The sequence below is a fragment of the Sus scrofa genome, chromosome 17 (assembly GCF_054392235.1).
Source record: "Sus scrofa isolate SSC_HxYL_T2T_F1_AM1 chromosome 17, Sscrofa_HxYL_maternal_Yorkshire_Landrace_v2.0, whole genome shotgun sequence".
NCBI classification, from domain to species: Eukaryota; Metazoa; Chordata; class Mammalia; order Artiodactyla; family Suidae; genus Sus; species Sus scrofa.
The window spans coordinates 67,822,609-67,839,942 of NC_139399.1; the positions used below are offsets into that span (position 1 = coordinate 67,822,609).

The 17,334-nt window shown below is 54.3% G+C and overlaps 1 long non-coding RNA gene across 1 annotated transcript in view; it reads right to left on the reverse strand.

Annotated features, from left to right (window-relative positions):
* Positions 1-2,850: 2,850 nt before the first annotated feature.
* Positions 2,851-17,334, reverse strand: part of LOC146395415 (uncharacterized) — an 86,998-nt gene continuing 72,514 nt past the window's right edge. The window contains exon 4 of the long non-coding RNA XR_014832660.1: positions 2,851-5,679. This is a non-coding gene — a long non-coding RNA (uncharacterized LOC146395415). The remainder of the gene's footprint in view (positions 5,680-17,334) is intronic.

The window sequence follows — 17,334 nt, forward strand, 5'->3', positions numbered from 1 at the left end:
AGCCCCCGAGTTCTTTGCTGCGCAGCGGCTGGAGAATGTCCACAATGGCAGGGAGGCAGGAGAGGCAGAGAGGCTTACAGGGTTGGGGGAGTAGGCGGTGGGCCTCCAGAGATTCACTTTGGGATTTGGCAGCTGAGAGATCTGGAGGGGATGAGGTGACTGGGGAGGAAAGAAAATTCTGGAGAAGGGAAGCTTTGGGTCACTGATAGGATCCCATTAATGTTTGTGGAAAGAAGCGAGAAAAGACTACAATTCATTTCCAATCATTTTTAGTCATAGAGTTTGCTTATTTGAATGTGATTTCATGCAAAGGCTGGGCCATATGGGGCCCTGGATTTGGAACATCCTCTGTGGAATGGCTTTTTCACACGGGAGTAGTTCACTGGGCGCTTTACAAGCACTCTCTCCTTTAGTTTCTGCAGAGCACTCTGAAAACGGCCCCGTGTGGATTTTCACATGTGTGGATCCTTAGGGCTGAGCCGTAGCTGACCACCGTTAGAGTGGGTTCTGGGTCCCATCATGCATTAAGCTCTGGCCAGTCACTCAGTGTTGTTTTACTATTGCATTAATCATTTCCTTTATTCATCTGATTAGGGAATGTACATAAACATTTACTCTGTGCCACAGGCTATGCTGGGCAAACAAATATGGTCAGGCATGGCTCCTGGAGTAAGCAACACTGTAGACTCGGGAAGGGTGGAGAGGGATTAGTTCTGATGGACGTGACCAGAGGAGTGAGTACAAGGCAGGGCAGGGGTGAGGCCTATGGGAGCCAGGGAGCCAGGGAGCTCTCCCAGACATGCGGTTGTTTGATTAAACCCAGTCACCCCCAGCAGGAGCAGACAGGACTGACTGGCCTGGTCCCAGGGCCAAAGGCCAGGAGGCAGAGGCTGGGTCATTCTGGCCTGGAACAGCACAAGGCCTTTGCCGCCAGGGTCAGCTGCCTGGCGCCTGCTGCCCTGCCCCCAGGGCCCGAACCCTGGGAAAGAAGGCCTGGGGGTGCAGGGCTTGCAAAGGCATCTGTGTTCGGGTGAGAGAAGGGCTTGGAAAGCAGCTTCACGAGTCTGTCCCCCTCTCCCAGGCCTGAGCCCCGGGCCTGGGTGCAGCTCTGCACAGGGTGCCTGGGAGGTGCCCCGGGGCCACTGGCAGCAGAGGAACAGCCCCTGTGGGGGCAGGGCCCCCGCCCCAGGATCATGAAAAACCTGCCCATTGTACCTTAAACCTTAGGAACATTTTTCTCTCTGCTGTGTAATGCGACTGCATCTGCCTTCTGGTTTCCAAAAGTGAACTGGCCCCCTGCCCTGGAGGAGACCTGTGCTCCCAGGCAGCACAGCAGGCTCTTGCCGTGGCTTGGCTTGGCCTGCCTCAGCCCCACACCCCGGGATGAACACCCCAGCTCAGAAGCTCTGCCTGATGGTGAAAGCCAGCCTCAGCTGGGGGCCGGGGGCCGGGGGCCGGGGGTGGGGACGACACACGTCTGACGCGCCTTGTCCCAGGAGAGGACACTTTCCTAACAAGAGTGCCCATTCCCCGTCCACTTCTACATGCCACGAGCACCCCACCTGCCTTTATCTCAGCTGATGCTCCCGAGGGCAGGGCGCGTGGCATTGTGCCCCTTTTGCAGATGAGAAAACTGAGGCCCGTGGCGGTTGAACGGCCTCGCTGGGGTCCCCCTGCCGAGCACCAGTTGAGTGCAGGCGGCCTCGAGCTCAGAGTCCACGGATGCAGGAGCTGCCCCAGTGCTGAGGAGCTGCCCCGAGGAGGAAGACCTGGGAGGAGTGCCATCCACGTGGGCACGTGTGCCAGATGCGGGCAAGGGAGGTGATACTGCCCTTGGCTGCAAGACCCAGGATTCGAGTGAGGCCAGAGGGGAGACTCCAGGAGTAGGAAGAGGGGGGAGGCAGGACCAGGAGGCTCTGGGGGGAGGCTCAGCCGGGGGCTGGAGGCGGGGGGAATTGGAGGGTGAGAGGCCGAGAAGTCGGCATCAGGAAGCATGTTTCAGCCAGTGACTCTCAGGTGTGGTGCTGGGACCAGCAGCATCCCGTCACCTGGAGCTTGTCAGAAATGCAGTCTGTGGACCCAAGACCCAAGCGGTGCAGGTGGTTCTGCCGCACACTCAGCTTCAGAGCCTCCTCTGTGTTAGGGGAAATAAAGAGCCGGGGAGAGGGTGACATTTGGCAGGTCTGAGGAGGAGGGGGAGGAAGTAGGCGAAGTGGCGAAGCACCTGGGGTGTCAATGCCTGACTGGGGGATACACAGGTCTGCAGGGATGGGTCATTCAGGTGGGCTTATCATTGTTCCAGTCTATGTTCTGGATCTCAAACTGGACTTTGGTGGCATAGAGCCCAGCCTGTCTGTAATAAACTGCAAAGAATTATATCTTATAAGTACAATTTGCCAAAAGGCAACAAGAAGTTGTTTTAATTTATTCATCATTTTAACCTAATTTTCCCAATGTGTCAATGATTTTTAAATTTTGAATTTTTTTGGTCTTTTGTCTTTTTAGGGCCACATCTGCAGCATATGGAGCTTCCCAGGCTAGGGGTTGAATCAGAGCTGTAGTCCCAGCCTACACCACCGCCAGAGCAACACAGGATCGGAGCTGCATCTGCGACCTACACCACAGTTCAAGGCAACACCGGATCCTTAGCCCATTGAGGAGGAGCAGGGGTTGAACCAGCATCCTCATGGATACTAGCTGGGTTTGATAACCACTGAGCCACAATGGGAACTCCTCGAATTTTAATATTTTATTTATAGTCCATGTCAGATATACCAGAGCCCAGCAATTCTGTGTTGTTCTATTTTTCTAAAGGTCATCAATTCTTTAAATAAAAAGGTGGCTAATAGGTAACTTGACAAAATAATTTATTTAACTGTCTCCTGGGGTCAAATCGGAGCTACAGCTGCCAGCCTACGCCACAGCCACAACAACGCAGTCTCTGAGCCACGTCTGTGAGCCACAGCTCACGGCAATGCTGGGTCCATAACCCATTGATCGAGAGCAGGGATTGAACCTGCGTCCTCATGGATACTAGTCGGATTAATTTCTGTTGTGTCACAACGGGAACGTCCCTTAATTTTATTCTTTCAACAGTAACCTTTCATCCAACATCTAGATTCTTTTAGAATTCCTCAGGGTTATTTCTGTGTTAATTTGTTTTTCCTTTTTACAGCTCTACCTGTGGCATGTGGAAGTTCCCAGGCTAGGGGATGAATCAGAGATGCAGCAGAGGCCCACTCGACAGCCACAGCCACACCGGATCTGAGCCACATCTGCAACCTACACCACAGCCACGGCGATGCCGGATTCTTACTTTACCCCCTGAGCCGCGGAGCAAGGCCAGGGATGGAACGCACATCTCAGAGACACTGCGTCAGCTTCGTAACCTGCTGAGCCACAACAGGAAGTCCTATTTCTATTTTAAAGCTGAGAAAATGGAGGCGCAGGCTGCATAAATGACTTGGGGTCAAACTGGGATGAGAAACCAGCTTTCCTGATGGAGGCTTATGCCTGTGAGGTCACGCACAAGCACCGTGGTAGAGGATTCTCACGTCCCACGGGCTGTCTTTTCTTTCGAGTCGAAGGCCTGCCTGGTTCCTGGCGTTCCCGTTGGGAGGGGTGTTTGTGCAGGGCCCCTCGGAGAGCTGCTCCATTATGCAAACTTGATTATCCTGTCTGACGTTATTGATGTCAGCAGCCATCGTGAAATGAAGTTTGGGAGATGGAGTGTGGAAGATGGCACTTGTAATTTTTAATAATCCTCCTCTTTCCCTTCGTGTGGGGAGGCGGTGGGAGAAGCAAAGCGTCGGGGCCGCGGGCGCTTTAATGGAATCTGTCTGTCATGATAGGGACGTGGCCAAAGGGTCCGGGCACTCCACGGGCAAGCTCAGGAAGTGGCCAAAGGGTCCGGGCACTCCACGGGCAAGCTCAGGAAGTGGCCAAAGGGTCCGGGCACTCCACGGGCAAGCTCAGGAAGTGGCCAAAGGGTCCGGGCACTCCACGGGCAAGCTCAGGCCTTTGGCCAACTCGTTTCAGTTCCTCAAGAACCTCCAATGTTCTGCACTGTCCAGGCAGACTGGGAAAGACTGGGGGGCCAGGGAGACTGTCACCCCTGCTGTTTACTCACCTCTGGAACCCTGGGGCCCTCGCGAGGGCTTGGCACCCGCAGGTGCTGGCTCGGTGCTGGCTGATTCCAAACGTAAAGCATCGTTCCACCTAGAGTTTCAACAACTCTGCGTCATGTCATCGGCTCCTTCAGGCTCTCCACGTCCAGCTGCCCAGTCAGTCCCTCCTCCCTCTGGTTGTCTGATGACCAGGACAGGACATGCCCTTCAAGGACGTTTCATGTGAAACCCAACGAACGGCACCACCACCTGCCCCGTCTCCCAGGCGGCGGGACGTCTTGGCGGCACCTCTTCTCCTCTGTGCCACAGACCCCGCCACTCACTGCGCCCTCTCCTATCGCCTCACTGTCCCTTGAACCCGCACGCTTCTCTCCATCTCCACCGTCGGCTGTCTGGACCATGCCGCCATCCTATCTTGCACTGACAGCTGCAACAGTCTCTGAACTGGTTCCCTGTCCATCCATTCTCCATGCAGTAGCCAGAAGGACAGCTAGTTAACTCCTACTTAAAACCCCCCATGGCCCCTCGGGTCAAAGTCCAAGGTCCTCACGTGACCCAAGGCCCTGCGAGGTGTGGTCCTCATCTCCATCGCCCACCGTGCCCCCCACTTCCCTAATCTACCACCTCCAACATGCCCTGCCTCCTTGAACCCCAGCCTTCACCCAGCTCAGAGCATCCTTCCCTACTCCTTGCCTGGCCAACTTCTGTCATCTGCCAGGTCACAGCTTGGCAATCCAGTCTTCAGGGAGGACTTCCCTGAGTGACAGCAAAGGCAGACACTTGTGAAGCCCTTGCTGTGTTCCAGGGACCCGCCAAAGCACTGTATACAGGCTGACTTGTTTAATCCCTGCAACAATTCTATGGCGTTGCTGACAACTTACAGGGTATAGATGGGGAAACCGAGCCATCAAGAGCTAAGCCAACTTGTCATGGTCACATGTTTAACGGAAGAGCCAGGTTTCAAATGCACACATCTTGGCTCCCCAGCCTGTGCTCTGATCACCCCACCACAGTCTCTTGGCCCTGACTGCAAGCAATGGCTGGAGATGCCGTTACTTGTACCGCACATATGCTGGAATTCACTTCTGCTGCCGGTACCGCTCACCCGGCGTTAGCCTCGCCACCACGTCCAAAGCAGCACATGGGAAGGACTAGGTCCTCAGGGCAGTCGCTGCTCTTGAAGACGCTCTTGACTCAGTGTGTAAATGATCACAAACCCTCCCTCAGCATGCTTGCTGTTGGAGCCGCTGTTGCTGCTCCAAAGCATTCTGGGTTCACTCCGGGGCAGACGCATGGGCTGTTCGTGAATCTCCTTAGCTGATCAAAGGTGCCCAAACACGGACGGGAGTCGTCCACCCACCAGGGTCTTGGATGAGGTTCTGGCATCGCAGAGGGATTTACCTCTTCGTTGGTATTTCTTCCCTTCCAGTCCACGAAGGAGCCATGCTTTCATTTGGGAACTCTAAGCCTCATCTCTCTAGAAGGAGTTTCAGTGACTTCTCTTGTCAAGAGGAAAAATTGCCAGACACCTGAAGGAGCACTGCCCTGACTCCTGTGGCAAGAGAGAGGTAAACTGTAGCCACTCAACCAAGGGACGGTGGAGTGCCCTCTCCCGGGGCCTGGCCGGGGTCCCTGTGCCACACTCAGCAGCAGCAAATAGATGGAGATTGGCGCCCGCATGGAGAGCCGCCGGGAGGGTCCTGTGGGTCAGTCTGCACTGGAGTGGACGATGGTGAGGGGCGGCTGCCTTCCCCTGAAGTTCAACCACAGCCCAGGGTTAGAGGACGTGCCACATCTAGGAGCCAAAGGGCCACCTGGGGCTGAGGTTCTGTCCCTGGGGTCCCCCTTTGCTGGAGTCTGGTAACTATGAGCTCAGGTCCTTAAAGCTACTACCCCCGGGGGCAGGGGGAGCAATTATACCTGGAGCTGAACGTGCTGTCCCAGGGCCAAGTGGGGGTTACTGTCAGCTAAAGTTGACTCAAGAATGTGGCGTGTCTTTCTCCCTAGTGTCGTCAGCACACCTGAAAGCCTGTCACAGGGCTTGGGACCCTGTCCTAGGTGCTGAGCACACAAAGCAGGCTGGATGGGGGCGGGTGGGGGCAGAGCCTGGGGCACAAGGATGTCAGCCTGCAGGACAAGTGGGGGTGAAGGGCTGCCCTTGGTGCTCTGGGATGGCCTCCAACAGGAAAATGTGGAGATGCAGCCCCATGCTCTCTGCACTGCTCTGAGGCTCCCCCCACCTGCCTCCTGCACCCAGGACCTGGTACCGTCTGCTTGGGGAACTTGCTCTGCTGGAGGCCTCCGGACGTTTGCCTCTGGGGCTCAGACCGGAAGTCGTCCTAGCGGAGCAGGTGAGCCGCTTCTGGGGCAGGGAGGACCTTGATGGTGCAGAGGGGCCCGGAAGCCCTTTCAGGGAGGCCCACCTGCACTTCACAGTGTCATCCTGGTGCAATGACCCCGTTCAGCGTGTTTATTCAGTTACGCTCGCCTTCCCTCCTGCCCGGGACTCCGTCCCCCCACCCCCGTCCAAGGGGGAGGCCTCCCCAGCGGAGCTTCAAGGGAGCCCATCCTCAGGGACACACGAGGGCCCAGCGTGCCGGGTGAGAGTGGGACAGGAAGGAACGGTGGCTGGTGGGTGAGGTAGGCCAGGCAAAGCCAGCTTCACAGGAGAGTTTTAGTCCATAATTAATAGCAGTGGGCCAAGCAGATGTGACATTAGGAAGATTTAATTAGAACATGCAACTTATTTATATGTGTAATTGGATGCCTGGGGGTAGTAATAATGCACTTTCACAATACTTCTAACCGAGGAGAAAAAAGAGCTTGTTTCGAGTCATGAAATGGGATTAACGGTGAACAGCTGCTGCAGATGCTGGGCTGTCATTTTTGCATCCTGAAGGCCACTTCTGTCGTGAAGGTGCCTGGCAGGTATTTATGATATTTGCTATTATGGACTTTTCTGATGAGATTAAATGTTAGGGCTTTCAAGACTTCACTGGATGGTTGCACATTCAATCCCAGAACGAGGCTACTCAGATTGAAAGTGGCTCTTCCAGGGAGTTCCCACTGTGGCTCAGTGGTTAACGAATCTGACTAGGAACCATGAAGTTGTGGGTTCGGTCCCTGGCCTCGCTCAGTGGGTTGAGGCTCCGGCGTTGCCGTGAGCTGTGGTGTAGGTTGCAGACGCGGCTCGGATCCCGTGTTGCTGTGGCTCTGGCATAGGCCAGTGGCTACAACTCTGATTCGACCCCTAGCCTGGGAACCTCCATATGCCGCGGGAGTGGTCCTAGAAAAGGCAAAAAAGACATAAAGGGGGGGGCTTCCTAATTAATGGCCTCTCTGTGGCAGCACCGAGCTGAGGGCTCAGGATGATGGCATGGGGTGCTCCTCCAACAGCACGGCCAGCCTTCTCCTCCAGTTTACAGCCCAGAAAGCTGAGGCCCAAAGCTGTCTCCACGCTTGTCCAAGTTCACCTGGCTGGAAGTGAGGGAGCCGAGACTGGCGCCAAGTCTTGGGGCTCCAGAGCCCTTGCTCTGAACTAAGGAAGTACCTTCTCCCGGGCGACCCCTCAGCCCTGTGTGTGTTTGGCTGCCGGGAAAGGGCGGCATAAAGCACGGGGGGTGCAGCTGGCTGGGGTTTTCAGAAAGGGCAGCTGCCGGATTCGCTGCTTTTCTGACTCGAGCTTGCCTGGTGAGCAGGGGCTCAGAGGAGAAAGGGAGGCTGTCAGCCCTCTGTCTGGGGAGGTGGTGCTGGGAGGCTGGAGCGCGTGGGGCCAGATTCCGGCTATGTGTCTGCTGGCTGTGGGATGTGGGATTTGGGATTGTGGTCATTTCCATGGGGCTGATTCCTGATAGGTGGGAGTGAGGCCCAGGTGGCCGCGGAGTCATTCCATTTGCCCTGCAGCAGGCTGGATCTTGTGCTCTCAACTACCCCCTGGAACCCGCCATGGTCCCTGAAGTGTCCCTGTGCCTAGAACTAGCTCCTAACAGGTATTGAGTGAATCCGTGTGGCATGATGAGAGACAGCCTGAGTGAGTGAGTGCAAAGTACTGTGTGGTAAGAGCGGAATCAATAGTGGTTCCTAATGGTTTGTTTTTCATTATCAGCTGGTTTATAATTATTGCACAGAATTTTGCTGTTAATGAAGTCATAAAGAATTCTGAAACTGTCTACCAAACTGGCATGTGTTTACAACTTTCCTAAAGTTAAAATGGTACTTTTAATGGAAAATTTAGAAATTACATAATAAAAAAAAATCACCTGTAATATTTTTTTACATTCACTCCATCTCATTGAAGCTTGGGTAAATGCTTACAATTCTGGCTTTGCATTTTTTGTTTTTGTTTTAACTATGGTAAAATGTACAAATTGCTGCCATCTTAACCTTTTTAGGTGTACAGGTCCGTGGCAGTGAGTACCCCCACGCGGCTGTGCAGCAGCTATTGCTTCAAGCCCACACGACCCGCTTGTCTTTTCATCCCTGTCAGAACAGAGAGCAGCCTCCATGGGAGGAGAGCCTGGTTCCGGACTCGTGTGCACCAGGCTCGATCAGGAGGAGGCCTGGCAGGTGGGCCTTCCTGAGTCTCTGCTGGGAGCCCGCCGCCCTTTCCTCTCTTTGGCTTCCAGGGGCTTGTCCAGTCTGGTCTCTGCCTGCCCTCCCGTGGCGCCCCCCGGACAGGAGCCGTCCCCTCCGTGGCCGTGATGACTGAAGGCCGAGTGTGGAGGTCTGGTTTAGCTGCTTTCAAGTGGGGCCCGTGCCCCCCACCTGCCCCAGTCACCAGGTCAACTCCTCTGGGAGGCGGGAGGCGACTGCTGCTCACCTTCCATTTCAAGGAAAAGCAAAAGAAAGCCTTCACATCTTAGGAGAGGCTGCAAATAATTAATTTCACACTGCGGGAGGCTCACAGGGAGAAGAGACAGCATCTGACTTTCCTGGCAGGTCAGGGAGGGCCTCTCTGAGGAAGCGACGTTTACACTGGCCCCTGATGACCAGTGGGGACAGCAGGTGCAAGGCCCTGGGAGGCACACCTGTGAATTTGGTACCGGAGTGAGCAGGGGGGAGGCGGCACTCAGGAGTGGGGGTCAGAGTCCTGCCCGCTGGCAGCAGAATTCCACTCGGTAGCAGGAGAGCCACGCAAAGTCACATGGCCAGAGGAGGAGGGGCTGGAAGCACGATGGACCCAAAGGCGACCTGCTGGCGAGGTGCTGGGGTCACGCAGCAGGGGCAACGGAGGGCAGGGCTTGGCGCCCCACTCCCCAGGCAGGCAGCAGCGACCGAGTGGCAACGCAGACAGGGAGCGAGTGGTGCCATCACCCGACTCGGGAGCCCTCGGCCTCCCCTGCTCTGCAGGAACACGGGGCACGGGCAACCCCCAGCCAGCTGGGCAAACAGCAGCGGCCAGGAGTCCAGACAGTCTAGTCGTGGAGACCACGACATCGAAGGCCCAGCACATTCAATGTTCTGGGAGCCACGCTAAGGCTGTTTTCTCTCCTTTCTGTATCATCCAGGGCCCAACGGAGGCCCTGGCCACGGTGGAGAGGAGGCCAGGGATGTGTGTGTGTGTACGTGTACACACAAGCGTAACGAAAGGGTTACTGCAGCTCCCTCTCTAAATCTGGCCACCCCACCAGCCTGCGTGAGTCTGGACACACTGGCCAAGGCCACCTGCCCAACTGAAGTGATGAGGCTGTTCCTTTATACAAATTCTATTTCTTCTCAATTATTTTCCTAAAATGCCAACATTGCCACTCCCTCTGCTTCACTGATTGTTCATTTTCTTTCTGGATCCACAACAGGGTCTTCACTATGATCAGCTCGTGCCATGTTTATTTCCAGCTCTCCCTCTCTCTCTCTCCCCCTCCCTCTCTCTCTCTCTCTTTCTATATATATATATATTTGTCTTTTGTCCTTTTAGGGCCGCTCCCACGGCATATGGAAGTTCCCAGGCCAGGGGTCGAATCGGAGCTGTAGCCACTGGCCTACGCCAGAGCCACAGCAACGCAGGATCCAAGCCGCATCTGCAACCTACACCACAGCGCACGGCAACGCCGGATCCTTCACCCACTGAGCGAGGCCAGGGATCGAATCCGAAACCTCACGGTTCCTGGTCAGGTTCGTTTCCACTGTGCCACGATGGGAACTCCAAGCTCTCTCGATATTCTTCTGAGATTTTTGTCTCAGAGACCTTGCAGGTGGCCACTTGGGACATCTTCCCAGAAGGCTTAGGATGCCCTGTCCACACGCCTGGGCTTCCACAGTTAGGGGGCTTCAGAGCGCGGTGTCAGGGAAACAGTCTTTCTGATGAGGACTAGGGTCCGAGGCCGGTTTGCGGGTGTGTGTCACCCAGATCACCAACTACATCTCTGGGGTCTGGACCAGAACGGGATTCCCCAGGAGCTGCTCGTGGCCCTTGCAGTTGGGAGCAGACAGTGCCAGGGAACCCAGGGCGTCCCCAGGGTTTCTGAGCCTCTCCGGATGTGATGTGGCCCCTTGTTAATGATGGAGACCACTGCAAGCACACTGCCGTGGGCTCCAAGGCTCACCCTCCAAGGCTCCAAGACGTCCACCCCTGCCTGGCCTGAGGCTCTGAGGGGCCTGGGCCTGGGCCGTGGCCATGGCCAGGGACAAGGAGTTGCTCGGTGGTTCTTCCCACGTCATGCGTCTCCACACCAGCAGCTAAGTGTTATTTATGGGGCAGTGTGCTGTTTCACCCACAAGATTTATCACTGAATCTGAGAACCTCTTTGCTACGATTCTTTCAATTATCTCAGGCAAGGAGATGAGAGCGGAGCTGCAGAACCCTACTGGGACAAGCACAAAGTCATGGCAAGGGCTGACGGGGCTGACTGTGCGTTGCGGGGTGGGGCTCGAGCCACTTCCCTCCCAAATGGTGCTTTAGGAGTGCCTTTCCGCAGAAAACTCTCCATTCCGGACAAACACTGCCAGTTTCACCGGTACTGGTTCTCGACTGGGATGTGCTAAGATCTCATTACCTGCATGTTGGGCACTAGCTTTGGAAGTGCTTCAGTACCTTCTGACACTGAGGGGGAACCAGGCTCCATGCTCCCAGCCTCCACTCACCCAGGCCGGGCCCCCAGGTTTCTCTGGGGAGCCCCCTACCCCCCACCCCGTCTGCGGGGCTCTCCATTTGCCGCCTGCTCTTAGATCCGCCCCCTCCCCTCCCTGCTCTCACCTGCATCCAAAGAACTACATTTCCCAGCAAACTGACCTCAGCCAATTGGACGCACAGGTACAAGAGGAAGGAGGGAGGGAGAGAGAAGTACCAGCTTCCCTGCTCTCTCGCAAGCCTTGGGAGGGCTCACACTGGCCCTAGCTCCCACTGGGCAGCCACTTGCCTTGTTTCCAGCTCCAGCCAGCACACCCTGGCCATGATTCAACCTCAGCAGGGAGCCCCTGGCATCTGTGTTCTGGCAATGCCCCCTCCGCCCTCCATTTCTTCTTTGTCTTGGGGGTCATTTCACCAGGGATGGAAAAGCCGAGAAGCCAAGGGGATGGGGAGGCAACTCAGAGATGAGAAACACAGGAAGCCTCTCGCTGAACCTGCCGGAGGCCAGAACACAAGGAAGATCTGGGCTGCATTCTATTTCCTCGAAAGAACCCTGATTAACCACTCATATGGTGTGTATGCGACCCAGGCCTGTCAGTCAAAGAGCCACATCCCTCTTAGCAATGACGACTGGTTCAGGAAAGGACACATGACCTAATGAAGCCAATCAGAAGCGGTAAGACTCAATTCTGCGTCTTTGGCCTGCATTAAGGGGAGGTGCCGTCTCTGCCTCACCTCAAGGGACCAGGAGCTGCTGCAGACCACATCCCAACATCATCGGATGAGCACGGCCAGTTCTGAAGACAACCCTCCTACACTTTGCTGAATGCAAGCCAGTAACTTCCTCTTTCAAATGCAAGGCAGTTTGGTTGGATTTTATCATTTGCAACAGAAAGAGTCTTTTAACAGCCTCCCCTCCACAAAGTGGGAGTCACCCCGGCAACAGGACAAGGCGGGAAGGCCATGAGCTGGCATCAGATCAGTCCTGTGCCCACATCTTCCGCTTCCTCCTGGGGCCCTCAGCTCCATTTCCTGCAAACTGAGAGGCGAGTTGTGCTTCCAGCCCTAGAGTCAGCTGCCCGTATGTAAGGAATGTGTGGGAGACGCTGCAGTCACGGTGCTGGATGTCCCAGCGCCTGTTCTGCTTGGCCTCCCCCTTTGAGATGAGGCGCGTGTCTTTCAAGGAGCTGATTCTTTGAGGGCTGCTTTCCTCAGGGTTAGGGTAATGAGTGTGTACAGCAGGCCTGGATTTCAGGGAAGGGGAAAGGTGCAAAACGTTGCCAAAAGCGCTGCTAGATTTGACCGGCATCACAATGTGATGAAAAGCAGGTTCCAAACAGAGGAAATGCCCACTGCCTGCTAAGTGGCATGGGGCTGTTACAATTAATAAGAATGCATTCACTTACCACAAATAGTTACTGCACAATTATTAATTCCCATTTACTGTGTTAAGCATTTTATGTACATTTTTATTGACTCTGCATAACATCCAACAAGCTTTCCTTGTTCTCCGTTCATAGGCAGTCTAAGAACGCAGTCTCGGCTGGGTAAACTTCTCACGGCCAGAGGGGTGGGCTGAGGGAGCTGGCGCACAAATCTGGACGCTGGGGCCTGTGTTCTCAAACTTTCTGCTCTCGGGGATTTTTATTGACTTGAAAAAATTCTCCCCTGCTCCTGGTTGCAACCTGAGAAGCCTCAGAGTCCAGGGGAGCACAAGGGAGTGGAAAGAGTGCGGGGCTGGAGGCAGGGTCTACTCCTGGTCCTGTCCCCAGTGGTTACCAGATGTGGCTGAGGAAAAGTGCCAGCTGCGCCTTCCATGCACTTTTAAAAGGGAACCCAAAAGTGGGGCTCTGCTAACCCCTGCAGGTTCTGGACGTGGGAACACACACCAGTTCTGAGCACAGACTCCAGAGCCAGGCAGCGCCAAATTCAACTGCTGTTTCCCGGAAGGAACCTCAGTGGATCTCACTCAGATTCTTCCACAGCAAACTGGTCTCACAGGACCAACGGAGTCATGTACCTGTGGCCCCAGCACGGGAACCACAACTGGCAAGTGACCATGAATAGCCGTGGTGATTCTTGCTGTGGTTCCTGATACTATTATTACTATTATTGTGAGTTTGCGTTTTTGCAAATAGTTCCCTTTCTCTCATTCCCTTAGCAGCAGGTGGCTTTGGTCTGCCAGCCTCCCTCCCTTCCCTCCCAGGGTTCCTGAAGTTGTGGGCAGCCCTCATTCTCCTCGGTTCACTTTCAATTGCCTTTTAATGGGAGAGAAATAAAGTGAAATTACAGCCTTGGGTAGCAGCTTGCTTGGGAGGCCGGGGGCAGCCCAGCCCTTTGCCTCATATACTATAGCTGCATTTACAGTCCCAAGAGCAAAGGGACAGATCGCAAATCAGATCATTTATTGCTGCTGCTGGCTCAGCGAGGAGAAAATTCCCCAGGGAAAGAGGTGGGGGCTCTGGCTGTGAGTGTAACACTTCGGTCCCAGGGCTCCTGAGGACCAGACCGGGCACACCAGCGATACTGGCCTGGGAGAGCAATAAATGAGCGCCAACACACTGTGTGCATGTGTGTGTGTGTGTGAGATCCATATATATTCTGCTCATCAATCTATCTGTGATTCTGTGTGTGACATGGGGAGGCTCTATGACCCATAGTCTGCAAAAATGAAACACAGTTGGCGAAACAAACATAAAGATTGAAAGTCTATTAAGAGCCCCAGGCTTCCTGCTTTATCTATGACCTTCGGGGCTCTGCTAGTTTGCTTTTAGGGGAAGATGCTAGTAGAAGCTGAGACGCAAGACCTGTTTCTCTCCAAACCCCAGGGGGCCAGCATCAGGAGGCACCTGGCTTTATACAAACCTCCGGGTAGAACAGGTCACTGAGTCACAGATGGCTCTCAGAGTCTGCACCCGGCAGCGTGGGGGGTGGCACAACACACAGGTGCTTGCAGTAGGTGTGTTCACCTCATCAGTTGTGTGAGGCCCTGTTGGCCACATGATGGGTTCAGAATTCAGAAATCTGCGTCATGCCTTTACTCCCCGCCGCATCCAGCCACGCGGTCTTCTATACTACACGTGCCCTCGCTGAGAACCCATCCAAAGCTGTGAAGGTTCTTTCCAAATCGTAAACATACTTTTTCAAAACTCAAGGCAAGAACAGTCTGTTCATTTGCTCAGACGGTTTCCATTTCTGTCGCTTTTCTTTCCTTCCTGATGCCTCGGGTTTTCTTCTGTTGGAAGAACTTCCCTAATATTTCTTGTAGGGAAGGTCTGCTCACAAGACATTCTCTCGGTTTTCCGTTATCTGAGAACATCTTTATTTTGCCTTCATCCTTACCGGATCTTTTTTCTGGATTATAATTCTGTGTTGACAGTTCTTTCTCTCAGCTCTTGAAGAATCTGCCACTTCCTTCTGGCCTCCACGGTTTCTGATGAGAAAACCGAAGCCATTCAGACGTCTGTTCCCCTATGGATCACAGACTGTTTTCTTCCTGGCTTTTTCAAGATTTTTTTCTTTGGACTTCAGTGTTCATTGATTACAATGTGCCTGGATGTGGATTTCTTTGGGTTTATCTCTTTTGGAGTTTGCTAAGCTTCTTAAATTTGCAGGTTTATATATTTGGACAAATTTGGAATTTTCAGCTGCTCCTTATCAAATAATTCTCTAGCCCTGTGCTCTTTCTCTTTTACTCCTGGTACTCCCATCGCATGACAACCAGAAATTTTGCTATTTGTCCTTGGGAGCTCTTTTCATTTTTATTATTCATTTTTTTTCTCTCTAGCACCTAGGTAGCGTTGGATAATCTTCATTGATTTTCACAGTATTTACTTTTTTTATGATTGCTTTCTATTCATGGCAAGTTTCCCTTCCAAGTGTATTTACGTTTGAAAAGTAAGACTATCAGAAGAAAAGCAGGAAACAGTACGGCGGTGGCGTAGGTTGTGTGTGGAGTTGGTGTAATTCATGGAGGGGGTTCCTAAATGCTTTAAGTTTGGGAAACACTGAACTCAGGGCTTTCCCGAAGAGCAAGCTCGGAAGAGGGAAGGGAAGACGACGGGCAAATGAGCCAAAACGCGGTCCAGAGTAAAGCAGGAAACCCCACTAGATTTACATATTTGCTGAGGCCCGGCGCTTCCTCGGGGCCCCAGGCTGCCTGCTGAGGGGAGGCAAGAGGAAGGAAGAGAGCAGCACAAGACAGGCGGTGAGCCCAGCCTGCTGGCTGCCCTCTTCTGCTGAGCGCCAGCTTCCCGGGGAGCGGCGGGGGGATGGCCTCCTCTCTGCAGACAAGGCCTTTGGCAGCAGGCGTCTGCTGTCTGATCGCCTGTGCTCCTTTCCTGCTTCTGGAAGGCCAGGCTCCATTTTATCTTGGGGCACATCTCTTTTCTACTCCTGCCCACATGTGAGCACAGGACCCAGCCCTGGCATCTTCTAAACTTCTGGCTTCAGTGACTGGTTCAAGGCTGGGCTTGTTACGCTACAAGCAGGGTGAATCTGGAGGCTGTCTTCCCTCCAGGTTGGGGTTGCTAAGTTGATGGGGGCAAGCAGGGAGCTCTCTCTGTGAACAGAGGGTCCTGAGTCTGAAGCCACCACCCAGCAGAGCTGAGAGAAGGAGGAAGGCCTGGTCCCATTGTCCCCATTTGAGCATCTGCCTCTATCCGGGACTAGACTTTTCATTTGTGAGCCACCTATGTCCCTCTCTTCCCATTTTATTTGCTGAAACCCGTCTGAGTGGGATTTTTGTTATGAGCAACTCTGAGAGTCCTAACACACTTCTTTGGTACCTGAAAAAACGCATGGCTCTGGATCATTGTCATCATAGCAAAGTAGTCATGGAAACAGGCACTGGAGCTGGCACCTGGGCTGACATCCCAGCTGAGCCACGGAAGAGCTGCTTGAGTCTCAGCAAGCCCTTGCAGGGGCTGTTGTGGGAGTGAGGTGCAAGGACCCTGCAGAGCTCACGGTGAGACGCAGGCAAAGTTCTGCATCAGCGTGACGGCTGATGCCAATACCAGCGTTTAAAAAGCAGCCTGAATGACAATGAAGTACCCACTGCCTCCAATGCTGACTGCTGTGTCACCCCGTCTACCATGAGGGGCACGTGCTGGGGGGAGTGGGCTTGGGGGGAGTGGGCTTCCAAACACTCCAGGGTGAGTTCTGACAAGCCTAAGACTGCAGCCACGGTTCAAGGGTAGAAAGATGCCTCTAGTTGGTCCTGCCTGAGTGAGTGACACCCAGGGCTGTCGTGGGCCTCTGGGCAGACCAAAGTTCTGCCACTCTCCAGACGGTGTGCTGTGTTCAGGAAGAACCCGATCCTACAATGACTCTCGTTGCTCACAGACGCCCCGCTGCAGGCTGGACAGGCTAGAGGAGCCGGGAGACAGGCAGAGGGCAGAGCAATCACAAAGCAGCCTCGCATCCTGGTTACACGGTGCCGGAGCCTTCCCCACACTGCTCTGTGTATCAGCAGGTCGACTTCTGGGAGGAATTCACCCCGACTGCTTTTCTCCTCAAGTGTTCCCCAGCCTGGCAGCCTTGCCGTAAAGCATCCGTGAATCTTGCATTTGTCAGAAGTGCTCCCTGGGCTGCTTGTCAAGAGTAGTTCCAGGTGAATAACAAAGGCAGCAGACAGAGTGGCTAATCAAATATCCTGTGCTGTCACCAGGCAGGATGCCACTCACAGTCAAGTCAAGCCAAGCCACACGGGGCTCCCATGTGCTGCCCCAAGGACTCTGACACTCCAGGGAGCCCTGGTGCTCAGATTCCTCACCGGGTCATCTTCAGCCCTGGACTTGTGGCCCTGGTGGGCTGTCTGTGGAACCTGGAGTGACGCATCTGATTAAACGTACCGTTAACTTCTGCTAAGAAATGAATTATCTATCTGTCAGCTCTGACACCAGCTGTTGCCATCTCCTGTGTTCACCTTGGAGAGGATTCGGGGTGAAGCGGGGACCGCAGGGCCTTTAGTAGCTGCCGGACATCGAGCGGCTTGTCAGCCGGCTCAGGAGCCGTGTCCAGGTGCTACCGCGTTCAGAAAAGCCCACTGGCCGCAAGGACCAAGTTCGCGCTGCACTTCATCACGGCAGCTTGACCTCTTGGGGAAGGTGGAGGGAAAGGGACCCGCAGCTCCTGGCTGCT